Source organism: Ornithorhynchus anatinus, chromosome 2 (genome assembly GCF_004115215.2).
Source record: "Ornithorhynchus anatinus isolate Pmale09 chromosome 2, mOrnAna1.pri.v4, whole genome shotgun sequence".
In the NCBI taxonomy this organism is placed as follows: Eukaryota; Metazoa; Chordata; class Mammalia; order Monotremata; family Ornithorhynchidae; genus Ornithorhynchus; species Ornithorhynchus anatinus.
Window position 1 is genome coordinate 154482187 of NC_041729.1, and position 14793 is coordinate 154496979.

General features: G+C 45.1%; 1 non-coding gene across 1 annotated transcript; it reads right to left on the reverse strand.

The window, feature by feature from the left end:
* Positions 1 to 9986: 9986 nt before the first annotated feature.
* LOC114809824 lies at positions 9987 to 10124 on the reverse strand. The gene has a single exon (XR_003757599.1). It is a non-coding gene; the product is annotated as a small nucleolar RNA SNORA7 (small nucleolar RNA).
* Between the last annotated feature and the right edge of the window lie 4669 nt (positions 10125 to 14793).

Sequence of the window (14793 nt, forward strand, 5' to 3'; positions counted from 1 at the left end):
GTAAGCTCCTAGTGGGCAGGGAACATGTCTACAAACTCTGTTGTTTTGAACTCTCACAATATCGCCAAGATCCACCCTTTCCTCTCCAACCAAACTGCTACCTTGCTGGTACAAGCTCTCATAATAACCCGACTGGATTATTGCATCAGCCTCCTCTCTGATCTCCCATACTCCCGTCTCTCCCCGCTCCAGTCTATTCTTCATTCCGCTGCCCAGATCCTTTACTGCCTTAACTCTACCCTCTCCTCCGCCAGGCAAAACTTCTTCTCCTCCCTCATCGACACCCCTGCCCGTCACCCCCGCCAATTGTTCAGGACCTTTAACTCTCTCCTTAGGCCCCCTGTTCCTCCCCCTCCCCCATCTCTCACCCTCAATGATCTGGCTACCTACTTCATCACAAAAATCAACACAATCAGGTCTGAGCTCCCCAAAGTCACCCCTCCGCCTCTCCCCTCCCCCCCACCAACCCTCTCGCCTACTTTTCCATCCTTCCCTGCAGTATCCTCAGAGGAGATCTCCTCCCTCCTCGCAAGTGCCACCCCCTCCACCAGCGCCTCGGACCCCATTCCCTCTCACCTTATTAAAACAATCGCCCCTGCCCTCCTCCCTTCCTTAACTTCTATTTTTAACCACTCAATGTCCAATGGCTCCTTCCCTGCTGCCTTCAAACATGCCCACGTCTCCCCCATTCTAAAAAAAACCCCTCTTGACCCCACTTCCCCCTCCAGTTATCGTCCTATCTCCCTACTACCCTTCCTTTCCAAAATCCTAGAATGAGTCATCTACAATCGCTGCTTAGAATTCCTTAACTCCCATTCTCTCCTGGACCCCCTCCGATCTGGCTTCCGTCCCCTCCACTCTACCGAGACTGCTCTCTCTAAGGTCACCCGTGACCTCCTTCTTGCCAAATCCAATGGCTCCTACTCCATTCTGATCCTCCTTGACCTCTCTGCTGCCTTTGACACTGTCGACCATCCCCTCCTCCTCCACACCTTATCTCACCTTGGCTTCACGGACTCCGTCCTCTCCTGGTTCTCCTCTTATCTCTCTGGCCGGTCATTCTCAGTGTCCTTTGCTGGCGCCTCCTCCCCCTCCCATCCTTTAACTGTTGGAGTTCCTCAAGGGTCAGTTCTTGGCCCTCTTCTGTTCTCCATTTACACTCACTCCCTCGGTGAACTCATCCGCTCTCACGGCTTTGACTACCATCTCTACGCAGATGACATGCAGATCTACATCTCTGCCCCCGTCCTCTCCCCCTCCCTTCAGGCTCGCATCTCCTCCTGCCTCCGGAACGTCTCCACCTGGATGTCAGCCCGCCACCTAAAACTCAACATGAGCAAGACTGAGCTTCTCATCTTCCCTCCCAAGCCCGGTCCTCTCCCAGACTTCCCTATCACCGTGGATGGCACGACCAACCTTCCCGTCTCTCGGGTCCATGATCTCGGTGTCATCCTTGACTCGTCTCTCTCGTTCACCCCACACATCCTATCCGTTACCGAGACCTGCCGGTCTCACCTTTACAATATCGCCAAGATCCGCCCTTTCCTCTCCACCCAAACAGCTACCTTACTGCTACGGGCTCTCGTTATATCCCGGCTAGACTACTGTGTCAGCCTTCTCTCTGATCTCCCTTCCTCCTCTCTCGCCCCACTCCGGTCTATTCTTCACTCCGCTGCCCGGCTCATCTTCCTGCAGAAACGATCTGGGCCTGTCATTCCCCTTCTTAAACACCTCCAGTGGTTGCCTATCGACCTCCGCTCCAAACAAAAACTCCTCACTCTAGGCTTCGAGGTTCTCCATCACCTTGCCCCTTCCTACCTCTCCTCCCTTCTCTCTTTCTACCGCCCACCCCGCACGCTCCGCTCCTCTGCCGCCCACCTCCTCGCCGTCCCTCGGTCTCGCCTATCCCGCCATCGACCCCTGGGCCACGTCCTCCCGCGGTCCCGGAACGCCCTCCCTCCTCACCTCCTCCAAGAGGCCTTCCCAGACTGAGCTCCCCTTCTCCCTCTACTCCCTCTACCACCCCCCCTTCACCTCTCCGCAGCTTAACCCTCTTTTCCCCCCATTTCCCTCTGCTCCTCCCCCTCTCCCTTCCCATCCCCTCAGCACTGTACTCGTCTGCTCAACTGTATATATTTTCATTACCCTATTTATTTTGTTAATGAATTGTACATCGCCTCGATTCTATTTAGTCGCCATTGTTTTTACGAGATGTCTTCCCCTCGACTCTATTTATTGCCATTGTTCTCGTCTGTCCGTCTCCCCCGATTAGAGCGTAAGCCCGTCAAACGGCAGGGACTGTCTCTATCTGTTGCCGACTTGTTCATTCCAAGCGCTTAGTACAGTGCTCTGCACATAGTAAGCGCTCAATAAATACTATTGAATGAATGAATGAAACAGAAATGCTCTGGGCATGTCACTCTTCTTTTCAAAAACCTCCAGTGGTTGCCTATCAACCTTCGCATGAAACAAAAACTCCTCACTCCTGGCTTCAAAGCTCTTTGTCACCTGGCCCCCTCTTACTTCACCTCCCTTCTCTTCTTCTACAGCCCAACCCATACACTCTGCTCCTCTGCCGCTAACCTCCTCATGGTGCCTCGTTCTCGCTTGTCCAGCTGTCGACCCCTGGCCTATGTCCTACCGCTAACCTGGAACGGCCTCCCCCCTCACATCCGCCAAACTAATTCTCTTCCCCTCTTCAAAGCCCTACTGAGAGCTCACCTCCTCCAGGAGACCTTCTCAGACTGAGCTCTCCCTTTCCCTCTGCCCCTCCTCGCTTCCCATTCCCCTACTCCCTCCCTCTGCTCTACCCCCTTCCCCTCCCCACAACACTTGTGTATATTTGTATATATCATTTATTACTCTATTTTATTTATGATGTGTATATATCTAAGATTCTATTTATCTTGATGGTATTGATGCCTGTCTACTTATTTTGTTTTGTGTCTGTCTCTCCCGTTTAAATAAAATAAATGGTGGTATTTGTAAAGCGCTTACTATGTGCAAAGCACTGTTCTAAGCGCTGGGAGATACAAGGTAATCAGGTTGTCCCACGTGGGGCTCACAGTTTTAATCCCCATTTTATAGATGAGGTAACTGAGGCACAGAGAAGTTAAGTGACTTGCCCAAAATCACACAGCTGACAAGTGGCGGAGCCGGGATTTGAACCCATGAACTCTGACTCCCAAGCCCGCGCTCTTTCCACTGTACTACATTTAGACTTTGAGCCCGTTGTTGGGCAAGGATTATCTCTATCTGTTGCCAAATTGTACATTTCAAGCACTTAGTACAGTGCTCTGCACACAGTAAGTGCTCAATAAATACGATTGAATGAATGAATGAAAGAATGAAGTCTCCCAACCACTTAGTAGGGTGCTCTGCATGTAGTAAAGTGCTCAATAAATATCACTGATTGTTTCTCCTGGAAACCGGTTTTTCACTACACACTTAGGAGCGAAGGCAATGGAAGAATTGGGGAATATTCTTCCGAAAACATTAATCTGTTTGGGAGCAGCAAGTTGCGGTACTGGAAGAAATGGTTGTGCACAAAAGATGCGTCGGCATTGGGCTTGGGGTGGATTCTTCACAGTTGTGAGGTTCTGCAACAGTCTGGGTGAATGTACAATCCATTCCAAAAAGCATATAATAATTATGGTATTTGTTAAAGCATTTACTATGTGCCAGGCACTGTACTAAGTGCTGGGGTAGATACAAGCAAATTGGGTTGGACACAGTCCCTGTTCTTTGTGGGGCTGATAGTCTCAACCCCACCTTATAGATGAGGTAAATGAGACCCCAGAGAAGTAAAGTGACTTACCCAAGGTCACCCAGGAGACAAGAGGCAGAGCGGGATTAGAACTCATGACTTTCTGACTCCCAGGCCCGTGGCCTATCCACTTGGCCACGCCACTTCTATATGTTGACACTAAAGAATAGAAATTACAGCACCCATGACAACTCTAAAAGGCATAATTGTCTTTGCTCTCCTCTGCATAATTATAACAAATAGTTGCCATTTAACGGTCACGAGTATTGCTGGAAACAATTATGGTTCGTCTTCCCAGTGGCTAGAATTATTCGTCACCACTGAGCCCTGGCAATATAGTAAAGTTCCATACCATGTGCTTAGGAACATCACTGGAAATTTATTCCGGCAGCAGAGAGGGCGTCTGGTTGCTCGAGGGACTCACAGTCCAAAAGGGAGGGTGATTCAGGAGATGAGAACAGGCAGATATTGAACAAAAACAAAGGTAAAATAGAATATTTTATATCATCTCGTTATTCCAGCCCCTCATTCCCTGGGCCAAACAGGCACAATCTTCTCAATATTCGAACTCTATAATAATAATAGTAATAATAATAATGGCATTTGTTAAGTCCTTATTATGTAGCAGCCACTGTTCTAAGCACTGGGGCAGATACAAGAAAATTAGCTTGGACACAGACCCTGACTCACATAGGGTTCACAATCTTAATCCCCGTTTTACAGCTGAGGGAACTAAGGCACAGAGAAGTGAAGTGACTTGCCCAAGGTCAATCAATCAATCCATTGTATTTATTGAACCCTTACTGTGTTTAGAGCACCAGAATCCCGGCTCCACCACTTGTCAGCTGTGCGACTGTGGGCAAGTCACTTAACTCCTCTGGGCCTCAGTTACCTCATCTGTAAAATGGGGATTAAGACTGTGAACCCCACGTGGGACAACCTGATTCCCTCGTGTCTTCCCCAGCGCTTAGAACAGTGCTCTGCACATAGTAAGCGCTTAACAAATACCAACATTATTATTATACTGAGTGCCTGGAAGAGTGCACTATAACAATATAATGGAGCTTATAGACACGTTCCCTAGATTGTGAATTCCTAGAGAATAGAGATTGTGTCTATCTTCCTCTAATTGTACTCTCTCAAACTCTTAACACAGTGCTCTGCACACAGTAGGCACTTCATCAATAGAGGGCACCTCCTTACCCTGCAGAGAGTCTGGCTCCTTTCCCGCTGTGTGGTCTTTAGGCAGAAGCTTGCAGATCCCAGAACCCCCATGGAGATTAGGAAAAACAGCATGGCCTAGTGGAACGAGCCCGGGAGTCAGAAGGACCTGGGTTCTAATCCTGGCTCCACCACTTGTCTGCTGAGTGACCTTGGGCAAGTCACTTTACTTCTCTGGGTCTCAACTCCCCTTATCTGTAAAATGGGGATTAAGACTGTGAACGCCCTGTGAGACAGGGACTGTATCCAACCGGACTAGCTTGTATCTACCCCCAGTGCATAGAACACTGCTTGACACATAATAAGCGCTTAACAAATACCACCATCATCATCATCATTATTCATTATTCATTCATTCAATTGTATGTATTGAGCACTTACTGTGTGCAGAGCCCTGTTCTAAGTGCTTGGAAAAGTACACTACAACAATAAACAGATCCATTCCCTGCCCACAACGAGCTTACAATCTAGAGGAGGGGAGACAGACATTAATACAAATAAATAATAATAATAAATGAATAAATGACAGATATGTACATAAGTGCACTGGAGCTGGGAGGGGAGATAAACAAAGGGAACGAGTCAGGGCGATGCAGAAGGGGAAAGAGGGGCTTAGTTAGGGCTAAGGCCCCATGGCGGAAGTCACTTATCTTCTCTGGGCCTCAGTTACCTCATCTGTAAAATGGGGATGAAGACTGTGAGCACTACATGGGACAACTAGATTACCTTGTATCTACCCCAGTGCTTAGAACAGTGCTTGGCACAGAGTAAGCGCTTAACAAATGCCAACATTATTATTTGAATAAGGATTTGAAGGCGGGGGGCGGGGGGGCAGAGTAACTACTGTCAGCCATCTCATAATTGCCCCTACTCCTCCCACCAATCACTCAATCACTGGTGTTTATTGAGTACTTCCTGTGTTCAGAGCACTGTTCTAAGCACTTGGGAGAGTACAATATAACAGAGTTGGTAGAAACATTCCCTGCCCACAACGAGCTTACAGTCCAGAGGGGGAAATATCAATATTAAAATAAATCAATAAATGATGGATACGGGCATAAGAAGCAGCATGGTTTAGAGGAAAGAGCACGGTCCTGGGAGTCACAGATCGTGGGTTCCAATCCCGCCTCTGCCAGCCACTTGCCCCTGGATGACCTTGGGCAAGCCGCTTAACTTCTCTGTGCAAGTTACCTCATCTGTCAAATGGGGATGAAGACTGCGAGCTCCACGTGGGACAACCTGATTACCTTGTATCTACCCCAGCGCTTAGAACAGTGCTTGGCACATAGTAACAAATACCAAGATTATTATTATTGTAAGTGCTGAGGGGCAGAGGGAGAGTGAATAAAGGGTGTAAATCCAAGCGCACCCGCCAGGGGGCAGTGGCTCTGCTTCTCCCCAAAGGCTTCTGGGGGCAACTGGAACAACCATTCATTCATTCATTCATTCATTCATTCATTCATTCGTATTTATTGAGGGCTTACTGTGTACAAAGCACCCTACTAAGTGCTTGAGAGAGCACAATACAACAGCAGACACAGTTGTATATACATATATATATATATATATATACATATGTACATATATATATATATATATACGAAGAATAAATAAATAATTGGAGTCGGTGGGGCCTTTGAAACAGGTATGCAACACATTGGCAAGATTCGTTATTGCATTCCTTCATTCCTTCATTCAGTCGTATTTAGTGAGTGCTTACTGTGTACAGAGCACTGTAGTTAGAGCTTGGGAGAACACAGTACAACAACAAACAGACACAGTTCCTGCCCATAAGCAGTTCACAGTCTAGAGGGGGAGAAATACTTTTATATATATATATATATAAAGACTAAATAAATATTTGGAGATTTGTTATTGCATTCATTCATTCATTTATTCATTCAGTCGTATTTATCGAGCTCTTACTGTGTGCAGAACACTGTACTAAGCACTTGGAAAGTACAGTTCAGCAAAAGATAGAGGCAATTCCTGCCCACATCTCCATTTATGACTGACTTTACTACTTCTAGCATTGTTCCGGTGCTCGTCTGCAGCTCCCGTGCTGGTCCGTAACTCCAGTGTCGGCCCAAAGCTCCAGAGATAGTGAGCTAAACTCGTTAGCCGGGCCAGGGTATGACCAGCCACAAATAGCCAACTTCAAGTTGAAAAGCATATGGGTCAGGTTTCTTCAGGAACAAAGAACTATTATTTGGGATATCAACCCACTTGACAGAGTTGTTTGCACTTTGATGAGTTAATGTGCTTGTCCCATATCAGTCAGTGGTATGTATTTTTTTTGTGGACTTTGTTAAGTGCTTACTAGGTACTGTACTAGCACTGGGGTGGATACGAGCAAATCATGTTAGACACAGTCCCTACATAGGGCTCACAGACTTAATCCCCATTTTATAGATGAAGGACAGAAGCACAGAGAAGTGAAGTAACTTGCCCAGTGCCGCACAGCAGACAAGTAAGTGCTTATCATTATTATTATCATTATTATTATTATTAAACAGTTGTGGTATGATGAAAGTAACAGAACAGACAGAAGAAACGTTGAGCCCTTACTATGAGCCAGGCACTGTACTAAGCACTGGGGTGGAAACAAGCAAATTGGGTTGGACACAGTCCCTGTCCCATGTGGGGCTCACGGTCTCAACCCCCATTTTATAGCTGAGGGAACCGAGGCCCAGAGAAGTGAAGTGAAGTGAAGTGACTTGCCCAACGTCACATAGCAGACACGTGGGAGAGCTGGGATTAGAACTCACGACCTTCTAACTCCCAGGCCCGGGCTTTATCCGCTAGGCCATGCTGCTTCTTGGCCCCGTTGCCTCATGTGTAAAATGGGGATTAAGAGTGGGAGCCCCAAGTGGGACAAGGATTGTGTCCAACCTGATTAATTTGTATCTACCCCAGTGCTTAGAACAGTTGTTGGTTCGTAATAAGCTTTTAACAAGTAGCATAATAATAATTATTATTATTACCACCATTCAGGAAGTTGGACCCTGCAATGGCCTTGTAGATCTTTTTTCATGTTATTTGTTAAGCATGTACTGTGTTCCAGGCACTATACTAAGTGTGAGGGCAGATACAAGCTTATCGGGTTGCACATAGTCCACAAGCCACATGAGGCTCAAAGTCTTAATCCCCACATTACAGATGAAGAAACTGAGGCCCAGAGAAGTGAAGTGACTTGCTCATGTCACACAACAGACAAGTACCAGAGCCGGTATTAGAACCCAGCTCCTTCTACCTCCCAGGCCCATGCTCTATTCACTAGGCCATGCCGCTTCTCAGATCTTCAACTTGATGTCCAGCTTGATGATCCATTAGAATAACGAGAATAATAATTATTTTGACATTTGTTAAATGCTTACTATGTGTCAAGCACTCTTAATAGTAACAATAATAATAATAATAACAATAATTATGGTATCTGTTAAGCATTTGCTATGTTCTAGGCATTGTACTAAGCCCTGGGGTGGATACAGCATATCGGGGTGGACACAGTCTCTCTCCCAAGTGGGGCTCACAGTCTCAAATCCCATTTTACAGATGGGGTAACTCAGGCATAGAAAAGTGAAGCTACTTGCCCAAGGTCATGCAGCAGATGAGTGGAGGAGCAGGGTTTAGAGCCCATGACCTTCTGACTTGCAGGTCCATGTTCCATCCACTGCACCATGCACCATCTCGTACTAAGAGATGGAGTAGGTACAAGTTAGTAAGGCCAGATAAACTCCCTGTCCCTCACTGGGCTCACAGTATTGGTAGGAGGTAGATTAATCAAACCTCCCCTTTTTCAGATGAGAAAACTGAGGCACGGAGAAGTTAAGTAACTTTCCCAAGATGACACAGCAGGCAAGTGGCAGTGCCGGAATTAGAAACAAGTTCCTCAAACTCCCGGGCCCATGCTCTTTCTATTAAGCCACTCTGCCTCCAAATTCACCACAGTCTGTTTTGCAGCCCACTGAAAGCCAGATTGCCCCTTTGGTTTCTGTTTATATCTCTTTATCTATTGGTACATCAATGGACAGTGTATTTACTGCCTGGGAAATAGAATTCAATGACGGCTTGAAGTCTATGTTGTTAATGAAATTCTTGTTTCCTGGGTGAGAACTGGAGACAACCTTCCATTTTATTCTGATTTATTGTCTGTTCACAGCACTGTGTTCAAATAAATGCTATTAATTTATTGATGTTTGCATGTCTTCTAAAGCACAGTAATCTTCATAAAATAGCTTTTAACTATTACAACTTGTTAACATTTGCCCAACTTGTTAGTATTCTCCCATTTACTCTAAAGGTCCCTTTTACGGGGAGCTAATGGGTCCCCACCCACTTGAGTTAATTGCTGGACACCCCGGATTAGCTGCTGGTGCTCTGAAATTTCCTTCCTAAAGGCCCTGACCGCCCCGTGCCCTTTCAATCCCATTCCTCTAATCACAACATCTTATTCCTTTTAATCCAAGATCCTGCATAATTAAATGAACCTACGGTGTAGAAGTTATTCTTAGGAGAGTTTCCCTAGGTATTATGTAAAGAGAGGATCATGAAAAGACCAAAGATGGCTTTCTTCCAGACCTCTCAGGAAATAGTGACGATTTGTTTAGTTTCATTATCTAAAGGTAGCATGTGCATTTTATACTCTTCTGCCCAGGTCCATTGGTTGGATCAAGAGTATTCTGAAGCTAATTATATCCAACACAAACTGGATCCTAATTTTTCAGGTGGAAGGTGTTTTTTCATCTTTATGTTTTGGAAATTGTCTTCTCATCTGGTTGTTGTTGTCTTATGCTGTCGAGTCAAGTTCGAGCCATAGAGACTCCATAGACATATCTCTCCCAGAACACGCCACTTCCATCTGCCACATTCTGGAAGTGTATCCATAGAGTTTTCTTGGTAAAAATATGGAAGTGGTTTACCTTTGTGCAGTAAATGAGTCTCTGCCCTCGACTCTCTCCCATGCCACTGCTGCCCAGCACAGGTGAGGTGAGTTTTGACTTGTAGCAGATGGCCTTCCACTCACTAACCACTGCCCAAGCTAGGAATGGAATGGGTAGGCCTCTGCTTGAGTCTCCCTCCTGTAGTTGTGACTGGTAGAGTGCTGGAAACTCTCCAGGTGTGACCCCGAGAGGGGTCTCATCCGGTACAAACCTATATTTTCAGTCAGTCAGTCAGTCAATCATATTAACTGAGCACTTACTGTGTGCAGAGCACTGTACTAAGGACTTGAGAGAGTACAAGTTAGCTTACACTTTAGAGGGGGAGACAGTCTTAAACAAAAATAAAGAAAATTTCATATATGTGCATAAGTGCTGTGGGTTTGGGAGGGGAATGAATAAAGAGAGCAAGTCAAGGCGGCTCAGAAGGGAGTATTAGAAAAGAAAAAGAGGGCATAGTCAAGGAAGGCCTCTTGGAGGAAATGTACCTCCAATAAGACTTTGAAGGTGGGGAGAGTAATTGTCTGTTGGATTTGAAGAAGGAGGGCATTCCAGGCCACAGGCAGGACTTGGGCGAGGGGTCAGTGGTGAGATAGATGAGTTCGAGGTACAGTGAGAAGGTTGGTATTAAAGGAGCAAAGTGAGCAGGCTCAATATTACCTTTCTCTAAACAGAACCAAGAATCCTCTTCAATGGACCCTTGTTTTGATTAACTGGACTCTGGTTCCATACAGCATCCAGGTGCCTAACTATAGGAATCCAAAATAATCAGAGTAACGGCATTTATTAAATGCTCTCTATGTGCCGAGACCTGGGATAGATACAAGTTTATGAGCCGAGACACGGCTTCCGTCCCAAGAGGAGTTAATGATCTACTTGTTTCCCGTTTTACAGATGAGGAAACTGAGGTCCTGCAATAAATAATGTTGGTATTTGTTAAGTGCTTACTATGTGCAGAGCACTGTTCTAAGCGCTGGGGTAGATACAGGGTAATCAGGTTGTCCCACGTGAGACTCACAGTCTTAATCCCCATTTTACAGATGAGGGAACTGAGACACAGAGAAGTGAAGTGACTTGCCCACATTCACACAGCCGACGAGTGGCAGAGCCGGGATTCGAACCCATGACCTCTGACTCCCAAGCCTGTGCTCTTTCCACTGAGCCACGCTGCTTCTCATAAGGTGAAATGACTTACCCAAGATCACACAGTAGGTCAGAGGCAGAAATGAGACTTCAACCCAAGTGCCCTGATTCCCAGTCCTATGCTCCAGCCACTTAAAAACTCTATGTTTTTATAAAGGGGAAGCATCATGGCCTAGTGGAAAGACCCCCGGCCTGGGAATCAAAGGACCAGAGGGTTCTAATCCCGACTCTGCCTAATGCTGGCTGTGTGACCCTAGGCAAGTCACTTAATTTCTCTGTCTCAGTTTCCTCATCCGTAAAATGAGGAATCAATACCTGTTCTCCCTCCTACTTAGTCTGTGAGCCTGATGACAGATGGGGACTGTGTCCAACCTGATGAACTTGTATCTACCCTGGTACTTAGAACTGAGGTGGACATAGAGTAAGCATAGCAAATACTATGAAAAAAAAAAGTTAAAGCATTTAACTTAATCCAGTGGCTTTGAAAAAGTTTTCGAAAAAGTTATGAAATGTGCTGATCTAACAACGGCCCCAAAAATACAAATGGTCAATTCTATGGTGCTTCCAGTGATAATGTATGGATCCGAAAGCTGGACAGTGAAAAAACAGGATAGAAAGAACATCGATCCCTTTGAAATGTGGTGTTGGAGAAGGTTTTTACAAATACCATGGACTGGCCGAGAAACAAATAAATGGATTTTTAGAACAAATTAAACCAAAGTGGTCTTTGGAAGGCCAAATGGTTCAACTTAGATGACCATATTTTGGACAAACAATCAGGAGGGTTAATTCTCTGGAGAGGAGACTGATGCTAGGAAAAGTCCAGGGAAAATGTGGAAGAGGCAGACAGGCAGTTAGATGCATAGAGACCGTAACGGCGATAACGGAAGGACCGTTAGAAAGAAAGCAGATTATGGCAGAGGACAGGACGTTCTGGAGTCGCCATGAAATGACTCGATGGCATTTAATAATAACAATAATAATAATATTAATAAAAAGTGGCTTTGTCCTGCTGGATTTTAACTGCAACATCTTCATGATTGTTAACGGGTCTTCACTGGTGTTTGTCAGGAAAAACTTCAAGCTGTGTCTCATTCTTTCTCTACAGGTTGTTTTCCTGTTCTCATTCTGGTTGCTGAACACATTGATTCTTAATATAGTTTTTCAAGATCCTGATGCTTCACACTGTGATTATTGGTAAAGTAACCCAGGAAATAAAGATAAATAGGTCTTTTGAATATTGTGAGCCTTTGGAATCTAAAACAGTAGATAGATTTTCTTCTCCACTGGGAATTAATTAAAGGAATTCCATCGAAGTAACTTTAGCCCTGCAGTTTAAAAATTTTACTTTTGTGTCTTTATGGGTTAGTGATCATAGTCTCTGTCATCAAGACTTTTGTACAGCAATTCTGCAATCTAGTTTCACTGGGGCTGCTTCTAGGACAGGGATCATGTCTACCAACTCTCTCATATTGTACACTCCCAAGCACTTAGTATAGTGCTCTGTGCCCAGTAAGCGCTCAATAAATACAACTGATGGATTGATGGAGTAGTCTAAGACAGCTTAAGAGAGGAGAGCTGCCTACAATTCCCTTCAAAAATTATTCACTTGGTTTTAAGGGCACTGGGCTGCAGCAAAGAAGACCATTTGTCAGGCTAAACCTTAGGAAAGGGAATAAGAGAAAAGGAAAGAGAATCATTCTTCACATGAAGTGACTGCTCAACTGTAATGGAATTCACTTCATTAATCAAGCCACTTAATCAGTTATGGACACAGAGCACAAAGCAGAAAGAGATATGCAGCTATTTTTCCATTCTATGGCAACAGTAGAGAAATGGGCAGCTACAGGGGCCATAAATCAGAATAAGGGGCAGGAGGAGACGAGCAGTGGGCCAGTCAGTCAGTTGGTCAGACCATCATATTTATTGAGCGCTTACTGTGGGCAGAGCACTGTACTAAGCATTTGGGAAAGTACAGTATGACAGTATAACAGACACAGTCCCTGCCCACAGTGAGCTTACAGTCTAGAAAACAGTAATAGATATTAATATAAATGAATAAAACAATACAATAAATAATATTTACAAATGCCTATAAAAACATATTTGTGTATTTACATAATAACAAATCTATAATATTTATAATATATATTTTCTAGTAAATCAATAGGATTACAGATACAGATGTGTTCCCACTTGCCCTAGGCAAATGACATAGGCACTGGGTTGGCCGGGACTTGCTAGAGTGTAAACTCCTTGAGGGTAGGGGAAAGTGGGTTTGGGTCCCAGTTGTATCTATCCACTAAGCTAATAATGCTTCTCTGCGATACAGGTCATTTGCCTTCAAGTAGCTTCCAGTCTAATGGATTTCAGTCAAATAGAAGGGAAGTGCCAGAGGATTTAGAAAGGAAGACTCAAAAACGAGAGAATCTTGTAGACATCAAAATAATGGTACCAAGAGTTGTGCAAAAGGGAGTGGCAATCTGTTTTTCATTCCCCCAAAAGGAGAAAACAAGAGAAAAATGCATCGATGAAACAGTAGTATTTACTGAGCACCAACAGTATGCAGAGCAGAGTGGCTCAGTGGAAAGAGCCTGGGCTTGGGAGTCAGAGGTCATGGGTTCGAATCCCCGCTTCACCATTTGTCAGCTCTGTGACTATGGGCAAGTCATTTAACTTCTCTGTGCCTCAGCTACCTCATCTGTAAAATGGGGATTAAGACTCTGAGCCTCTCATGGGACAACCTGATTACCCTGTATCTACCCCAGCGCTTAGAACAGTGCTCTGCACATAGTAAGTGCTTAACAAATACTAACATTATTATTATTATTATTATTATTAAAAACACGGGAGAGTGCAATAGAGTTAGAAGACATCAAAGATCTTACAGTCCAGGGAAGACCTGTGGGCATGGAACATGGCTACTGACTCCATTATGTTGTTCTCTCTCAGGTACTTAGTAGAGAGCTCTGCACACAGTAAGTACTCAATAAGTACTATCGATAGATGAATTAATTGATTAAGTAAATATTATTGATAGATTGATGGATTGAGGAGTTGACAATCTGAGGAAGCTTCAGTATGCTGCATATTTAGGTTAAATAAAAAGATTAATTTCTGGCAGTGAGGACCGTTAAGCACTGGGATAGGTTCCAGAGGTCTAGAAGGATTGCCTTTCCTTGGAGGCTTAAGATAGGTAGGTTAGAACTCCCATGATTCCGTCCAACCCTCCAATCCTGTGCTCTGCTCTTCAGAGGCCTGTATGATCATTTTAAAGTTGGCAGCACTTTTTCACCCCTGCATGTATCAGGAACTTCAATCAATCGTATTGATTTAATGCTTACTCTCTGCAAAGCACTGTATTAAGCACTTTTTTGGGGGGAGGGGGTGTTTGTTAAATGCTTACCTTGTGCCAGGCAGCACTCACTACTCAGTGCTGGGGTAGATACAAGATTATTGGTTTGGACGAAGCCTCTGTTCCACATGGGGCGCCCACTTCCTCACCGTCCCCCGTTCTCGCCTATCTCGCCGTCGACCCCTGGGCCACATCCTCCCGCGATCCTGGAATGCCCTCCCTCCTCACCTCCACCAAACTTCCCCTCTTCAAAACCCTATTTAAAGCTCACCTCTTCCAAGAGGCCTTCCCAGACTGAGCTCCCCTTTTGCCTCTGTTTCCTCTGCTCCCCCTCTACCCCTCCTTCACCTCTCCTCAGCTAAGCCCTC